The sequence below is a fragment of the Elaeis guineensis genome, chromosome 10 (genome assembly GCF_000442705.2).
Source record: "Elaeis guineensis isolate ETL-2024a chromosome 10, EG11, whole genome shotgun sequence".
NCBI classification, from domain to species: Eukaryota; Viridiplantae; Streptophyta; class Magnoliopsida; order Arecales; family Arecaceae; genus Elaeis; species Elaeis guineensis.
In genome coordinates, this window is record NC_026002.2 from 5,173,566 (window position 1) to 5,181,407 (window position 7,842).

Below are 7,842 nucleotides of genomic sequence, written 5' to 3' on the forward strand. Positions count from 1 at the left end.
CACTGTGGGGGAGTGACTGGGGAGGCACATCAATCTGAGACACGATTTGGACGTGGACTCACGAGTAAGACATGATGTTGGCATCCAACCGCCTAGAGGGTACCTACTTCCACGCTGTTTTTTTTTTTTTTTCTTTTCCCCTCTCCCGATAGAAAACTTGTAGCTCCGAACACTCACCATGGAAGTTACATCAAGCATCTGAGATATGACTACAAATAGATCAGATTGATTCATGATCTGATCTGATCTGATTGATTGATAGATCCGACCCAAACTATTTTAAGAGATCAATGGAGCCGGATAGGGTTTTAAAATGGGATGGCAATATTTATCATTGTTATTATAAAAAATAATAATTAATAAAAGATTTAAACACTCTGATGTTATTAAATATAGATTAATAATTAATCCAAATTTATGATAGTAAGAATCATATACAGAAAGAACTACAATATTTCAGATAAAAGAAACACTCACGACACAAAAGGATATGGGCCCCTATTGACCCTTATTGGTCCATGTCAAGAAAATAGTTGCATGGAGATTGAGGATCTTTTGAGACTCTTGAAATGGATAGAACTCTAGCAATTCATCCTATCATTCATGGTCTTCTTCACTTTAAAATCTTCTTTATTTAGATATTTCTTATTTCTCTTCTATATTTTATTATGCTCAAGTCATCGTACCTACTAATGACTCTGCGTTATTAATTATTTGTTTTTTTGGAGTTTGCTGTTTGAATTATTTATTATCAAATGATGTTAGAAAATTAGGAGATAACTTGAAGCTTGGTGTGTTTTTTTTTTTTTTTTTTGAACTTGCTAATTTGAGTTCGGATTGATTAAGCTAATAAGTAAGATGAGCTTCTCTAGAAATCTATCTATAAATTTATATAGATCGCACTTCATTAAAGCAAACTACTTTGAAAATTGGGTCAATTTTCTCTTCAAGAACTCGTAGCCATGCCAGGTTATAAGATAAGTGGTTTAGACTGACCTTAGTATTTGTGCTGATCCCCCATGTGACACCATCACCATTTAAAGTACTTGTATTTTATTTGCCTCTTCTAAAATCATTGGTATAATTTGTATATCTAATTATTTTTGTTAAAAACAAATGCTTTTCCACATTTTTAGAATCATATTGGATAATGTAAGTTGTGTCCATGCATATTTAGATGTATTTGGTAGCATTAGAATATGTCTTTATGTTACTAAACATCCAAGTTCCCCCGAAATGTTGCAAGAGACTTAAATAGTAAATATGATCAATCAAGAGAACTAAAATCTAGTTTCTTATTATTATGAATTGAGGTTGGGACACTTTATTCAAATTGTCCTTTCCTTCTAGGTCTTTTTCATGAATATCCAACTTGATTAAAAGAGCATTGTGAATCAATGTTTTTATGCATTGGCTGTATTTGGAACAGATCATACACTTAGACGTGGGAAACAAGAGAGAAAAGACAAAAGTATTTTGTTCTTATTTTTTTTATTACATTGGAAACAAGCTAGTGATTTTCATTTACCTTCTTAGTTGCTAATAGCAACACTATTTTTGTAATTAAGAAAAGGGAAGTAATTATTTTGTTATTCTCATCTACAACTGTTATTCCATTACATGTTTGCGTCTTGGACTGCTGAAACTCTTGTGACTAGTTTTGTTCACTTCATTGATGTTAAGTCATAATTTGTCTAGTATGAAAAGATGCATAAGCTATCTTTAAGGGAAAGCCAAACAAGATCTTTCCGGCTGCTATAGTTGATATATTCAAATCTCACAAGGAGGGTTAATACTCCATCTTTCACTGATCGATCTGAGGTATATAGTTATCCTTATCGATGATTTCTCTAGATATATCTAGATTTATTTTGTTAGAGAAAATTTAGAAGTATTTAAAAATTTTGCTAATTTAAAAATCTAGTTAAAAGTCTCTTCAAATTAAAAATTGGCTACTTAAGAACCAAAGGTGGTGGCAAATATATTTCAAAGGAATTCTTTAATTATTCGATTAATATTGCTATATATGCAAACAATTTACTTGCCTAAGAATCTTTGAATAGAATGATGCGATAGATAGGAAGAATAGGTATCTATTTGAATTATCCATAGTGTGATTCATGCAAAGAATGTAAAGTATGAATTTTGAGAAGAGTGCACGTAGATGATAGTTAATACCTTTAATAAGACACTTTTGAGAAGTATTGACAAGATGACTCTTTATGAAATATTGTTTGGAAAGTATCTTGATATTTCTTATTTTCATACGTTTGGATGTGGTTGCTTTGTGCATGATTTAGATATATTGTATAATAAGATAGAAAAGAAGTTTGTTAGATGCATGTTTCTTAGCTATCATGATACTACAAAATGCTAGAGATACTTTAATCCTGAGATCATGAAGATTTATATCTCTAGACATATTTTTGATGAGAGTCCTTCTTGGTGATTTTCTGATGGGTCCTATTTCCTAGTTAGTGAATTTAAATCAATTTCTAATGAGGATCAGATATCCAAAAAGAGTGTTATTCCACAAAAATTGGGGAACCTTCTTCCCCTTGTCCAGCTGATTCTTTTTCCTCAACTCAATAGCTAGTCTTCTTCATCTTTGCCTACTTTGAACTCCCATAAAAGTCCATGGAAAACTAGTCCACATGCCTCTAATTTTTAAGAAAAAAAATATATTATTAGAGAAGAAGATATAAAGTTACTTGAAGATGAATTTGAAGCTCTTGAGAATCTATTACCATTGTGGAGAACCAAGAGAAAAAGAAACTAGTTGATAGGTATGAAGATTAAATTGTTCTTCTATTAATTATTGTTATATTTTTACTATTGTTGATCCGCTATGACCCACTTCATATGTTGAGGCCCAGGGCATGGGTATCTAGGACGATGCGATAAAAGAAGAGATTTTGACCTTTAAAATGAATAAGAAATGAGATATGGTTCCTTGACCTAGTAGTGTTTCTTATATTTTTTGTCGGTGGTTTATAATGTGAGAAAAAAAAAAAAGAAAGATTTCAACAAAAGATCAACTAGTGGATATTTTCACCAAGGACTAGTAGTCGAGTGATTTGAAAATTTACATAGCAAGCTTGGCATTGTCACCATGGATTTTATAATGAGAGGGAGTGTTGAGAATCATTACTTGTTTATACTGAGATTCTATTCCTAGTTTTGTTCTACTCAATCATCCTACCTAGAGTAGGCAATTTGTTCTTTAGTGATTTTAAGAGTTTGTCTTTAAATGGTATTGTTTTCTTTGCATTTTAAATGGTATTTTTAATATGATGTTGAACCTTTTGATAATTTTAGCAAAATTTTGATAATAACAAGAATAGATAGACCGAGGAATAATAAAGGAAGATTTTTGAAGAGAGAAACTTGCTTATTTCTACTTCATTCACAAAGGTAAGAACACCTACATATACACATCTCGTCGGTTATACATGGTGCATGCGATCCACAATACAGGGTGTATACCATCAGCTATACAAAGTATATACAATTAATCCATTATAAATGGTTTACACAATCAGCATTATATAGCGTATGCAATCAGCTGTAAATGGAATGTATCACCAACAATATGTAGGATGTAGTATCTACCATGATTTTTGCAATGATTGCTAAATCAAAAGGCGCCCTTCCATTCACATCTTTCACATTTTTTTTTTTAATAAAAATGAATCATTCAAACAAGTCTTGTGTGAATACATCCAAGAGAATAAAAAAGCAAAAAAAATCTTAAAAAACTTAAGAATCATCCTCCAGATCAATCCACAAAAAATCATCGATATACTCTGTAATATATGCCGCAACCCAATCAGCTACAGTATTAGATGTGCCAAATAGAAAGATCTGCATACCTAGATAATAAAATAAAAATATTTCGAAGAATATGATGTGAAATAGCTCTCAGCGTGGATCCCTGTGTCCAAAACACTACCATGGCAGAATCCTATATCATTTTCAACACACTTCCAAAGCTAACTAGAACAATTAATCGGGTTCCCTGTTGCATGGACCGCACCGCAAAATGCTGTGTGACTTTCAATGGCTGCCATCAAAAGATAAGCGGTCATCAAAAAACATGCATCTCATGTATGATATAGTACATACTCATGGACCATCTTATTTAATAGCCATCTATCTCCTAGTGGCTACTAATAGCTGCATAGCGCTTTGTGGTGTAGGCTACTCAAAGCTCAGGATTTGTGCTCCAAAATAATAGGGCCATAAAAGTGATATCCATTCCTTCAGGATTTACAATTAAACATCGAGAGAACGAAGCTGAGCCAGAAAGAAGACCCTCGAACCAACAATCTGGGATGCATATTGTCATCATCTGGAACTCCTGAAATAGGGGAGGAGGGAGGCTTTGATTTTGTCATCCTGCCACTGTAAGCTTTGCCACCATCCTTCACTGCCACGTATTTCCCGTAAGTTGCTCCCCATGATCTTGACGGGCAGCTGCTTCAGCTCGTCACAATGAGTAATTTCGATGATTTCCAAAGAAGGGAAACTGATTGCCTGATCACAGATGCTAGTTAGGCTGTTTAATGTGTACAGAACCAATGTCTTGAGACAACGAAAGGAAGGTGGTGAGTTATGGCCAACATGGCTACTTACTGAATCATCGATCACTTGCCGCATTTTGGCGCAGAACTTCATTTGCAGAATCTCGAGCCGTGGGAGCTGCAGAACCCAGTTAACATTCTCCAACTCGTAGCAGATTACAATCTTCAGTGACCGCAGCTGCGGAAGGAAATCTGAGATCGATACTCTCCTCCACTCAATCACCTTTAATTTCACAAGCTTATTGAGTTCGAGATTTCAAGATCTGGAAGTCGCCAATCCATGTCATTATCCTGGTCCTCGCCATCCACCTCCAGCTTCACCAAGGATTGACAGGATGTGATCATCAGCTCCTGTAGGCTCTTCAACATTTTGAAGCCTCCAAGTTGGGCTCTGGCGATGGATGGTGCCAACTGGATGGATGCCGAGCTGCTCATCCTCTTTACGCAGAGGCACCGGGTAACCACATTCTCTAACCTGGAGAGCTTTTGGAGCGTCAGCACTGCATTTACTGTGATTCCGAGGGTTGTCAACAACGTCACCTTCGAGTTCAGTTCTTCTAGCTCTTCCAAACTTGCTGTAGCCTCTTCATCACCACGATCTCTGCCACCATCAACTTGCCAGCCTGCATACATGACTCCAAATAGATCAAGATGCCGCAGCTTAGAAAGATTTGATATCACGCCACGAGGTATTCTCAAGAGAAGAGGGTAGATCTCAATAGCAAGTACTTCAGCTCTTTCAGACATGCTAGCTCCTTCGGCAACGCTTTGATGTATGTAAAGGATAAATTAAGATACTGCAACTGAACCAGTATGCCAATCTCTTTCGGTAACTCCTCCAAGATGGTATTGGATAGATCTAGATAAGTTAGAGCAGGCATGCATTGGAAAAGGTCAGATGGGATCCATCTAAGAGACATGTTCCTCTGGAGCATCAAGACTTTGAGACTGGGCCGACGAGGAAGGGATTGGGGCAACATTCGTATAAGATTATTCATTAGCGATATTCTTTCTGCTGCTTCTATCCCAATCCATTTCTGTTTCACATCTATTGCTTCCTCCAAACCAACACCAGCTTGAACAAACCATTTATTCTTGTTCTTCCCGCAATCAGAAGCGATCCATAGTGCTAAGTCTCGAATAACATCATGCATTCTCACCGTCTCTTCATCATCACCGGGCTCCAGTAAGCATACTCCTTCCAGGATTCTAATGTGGTCCTCACCCCAGAACAGGTTTCTATTTGATTCATCGATTAAGCCTAGACCCATCCAGCATTCTATAAGTTCGGATTTCTTAATTGGATAGTCTTCAGGCCACAAGCAACAGGACAAGAAGCATTGCCTCGTCGTGTCATCGTGCAAATTATCATAGCTGAGCTTTAATATGCGAAACATGTCTCTTTCTTCATCTCCCTCCGGTAGGATCTCCATTTCCTGGATCTCAGCATGCTTGGAGTCCTTCAGCAACTTGATTACGTGCCTCCAGTGCTTGGGTTCCCTCCGGTTGCGCATGGCCCGTCCGATCGTCTTGAGAGCGAGCGGCAAGCCTCTGCACTCCTTCGTAACCTCTCCTGCAAGCTCAGGTATGTCAGGGTGAGAGCTGAGAGTCTGCTTACCCAGATGAAAGTTGAACAGATCCAGCGCCTCTCTCTGCCCCAAGCAGTTCATCTTTATCTCGGCATCGGCGCTCATTTTGCCGCAAACGTCCTGCGATCGGGTGGTGAGTATACTTTGCGCTTATGCTGATTCCCTCCAGTGCCGGGACGTGGATCCCCACATCCTCCAGCTCGAAGCCTCTCCACATGTCATCCAGTAGCAACAGGAAGTTCTTGCTCTTGAGGTTCTCGAAGAGGACCATGTTTGGTGGCTGTGCAGAGGCCTCCAGATCCAGTCCCAATTTCTGGGCTATTCCCTTCTGAAGCTTCTCCAGAGTACACTCTTTGGAAGCCACCGTCCATATCACATGGTCGAACTCCGAGCTCCTCTCACTGCGGGAGGAAACTGTTGTTGATCCTACTCAGGACAGTGGTTTTGCCGACCCCTCCCATGCCCCAAATCGCGATGATACCCACATCATCATTAGCAAGGTGAAGCAAGACGTTGTTTATATTTGACTCCATTCCTACCACCCAGGAACGGCAGGCATCTCCTGAATGGACGACGGTGGCAACCTCCTTGCGACGACGATAGAACGTCCTTCAGTTTGCAGCCCTCCACCACCTTAGCCTTCTTCTTGGCTCTCTCTCCAGCTTTGTAGCTCGAGACCCAGTTGAGGGGACTCCCAGCACCCTCTTCCTCTTCCGGCAGGCTTCTTCATTTTGACCACTTCACCTTCTTCTGCTTCCACCCTGTTGAGCCAATCGGTTGCTTCCGGAGTTCGCCTTTGCCCTTCTCTCTCGGCGATATCAATATTATCCATGACACTGGCCCTTGTAGCTTTCAATCCATCCATCGCATCGGTTAGAGCTTTCACATTTTCTCTGCTCTCTGTGAGATATCTGAGGTGCGGGATAATAACTTCCATTAGAGGTATCAGCTTCCTGCAACATCAGTGGCTACTGGAATATTGGGTAGCACTAAAGAGTTCCAGTATGTGGCAAAGAATTGAAGGATTAAGCTCAGGGGAACGAGTTTCATTGCGAGGACTGAGGAAACGAGAAGGTTGATCATATGGAAGCAGAGGCTTCCCTGCCCGCGCAGAGGTACATGCGCTTGCAAGGGGAACAAGCGACAATTCTTTTATTTCCCCTTCTGGTATTGATAAATATGGCGGGGGCCTGCATGCATGTGCACCGGGTGGGTCAATCAAACTGAATCTCCAAGGAGGTGGCATTAATAACTTATTTAGAAAAGAACAGGTGGTACTGGTGGATGCCTTTGGATGGCAGCCAGCGGAGTGGGACTCTCAAACAAAATAAAAGACAAACTGTCACTGTACGTAAGGGAGTGGTCTGATGTTTTTAGGATGATATATATCAGGATCGTAAAGATAGACGAAACATTAACTAAGGCATCAGAATCTAGCACCATGTTCAACTCTGGAAGTTTCGATTTATATGAAGTAGAAAAACCATAAAAATATTGCTTCTTGAAATATCTTTTTTCCTTGGATAGAGCTTTCTTATTGGGCAAAGTGCTTTCGTGAAATAAAAAACTAAAGGAAAGAAATAATTAAAAATTAAATATATTTTTATCTCACCAACTTTTAGGCTACTTGCAATAAAAATCATTGAGCTTCTAAATTTGAAAAATTAGTC

At 38.7% G+C, this 7,842-nt stretch overlaps 1 pseudogene; it reads right to left on the reverse strand.

Moving 5' to 3' along the window:
• Nucleotides 1–3,813: 3,813 nt before the first annotated feature.
• Nucleotides 3,814–7,246, reverse strand: LOC105053324 (disease resistance protein RPS2-like; annotated as a pseudogene).
• Between the last annotated feature and the right edge of the window lie 596 nt (nucleotides 7,247–7,842).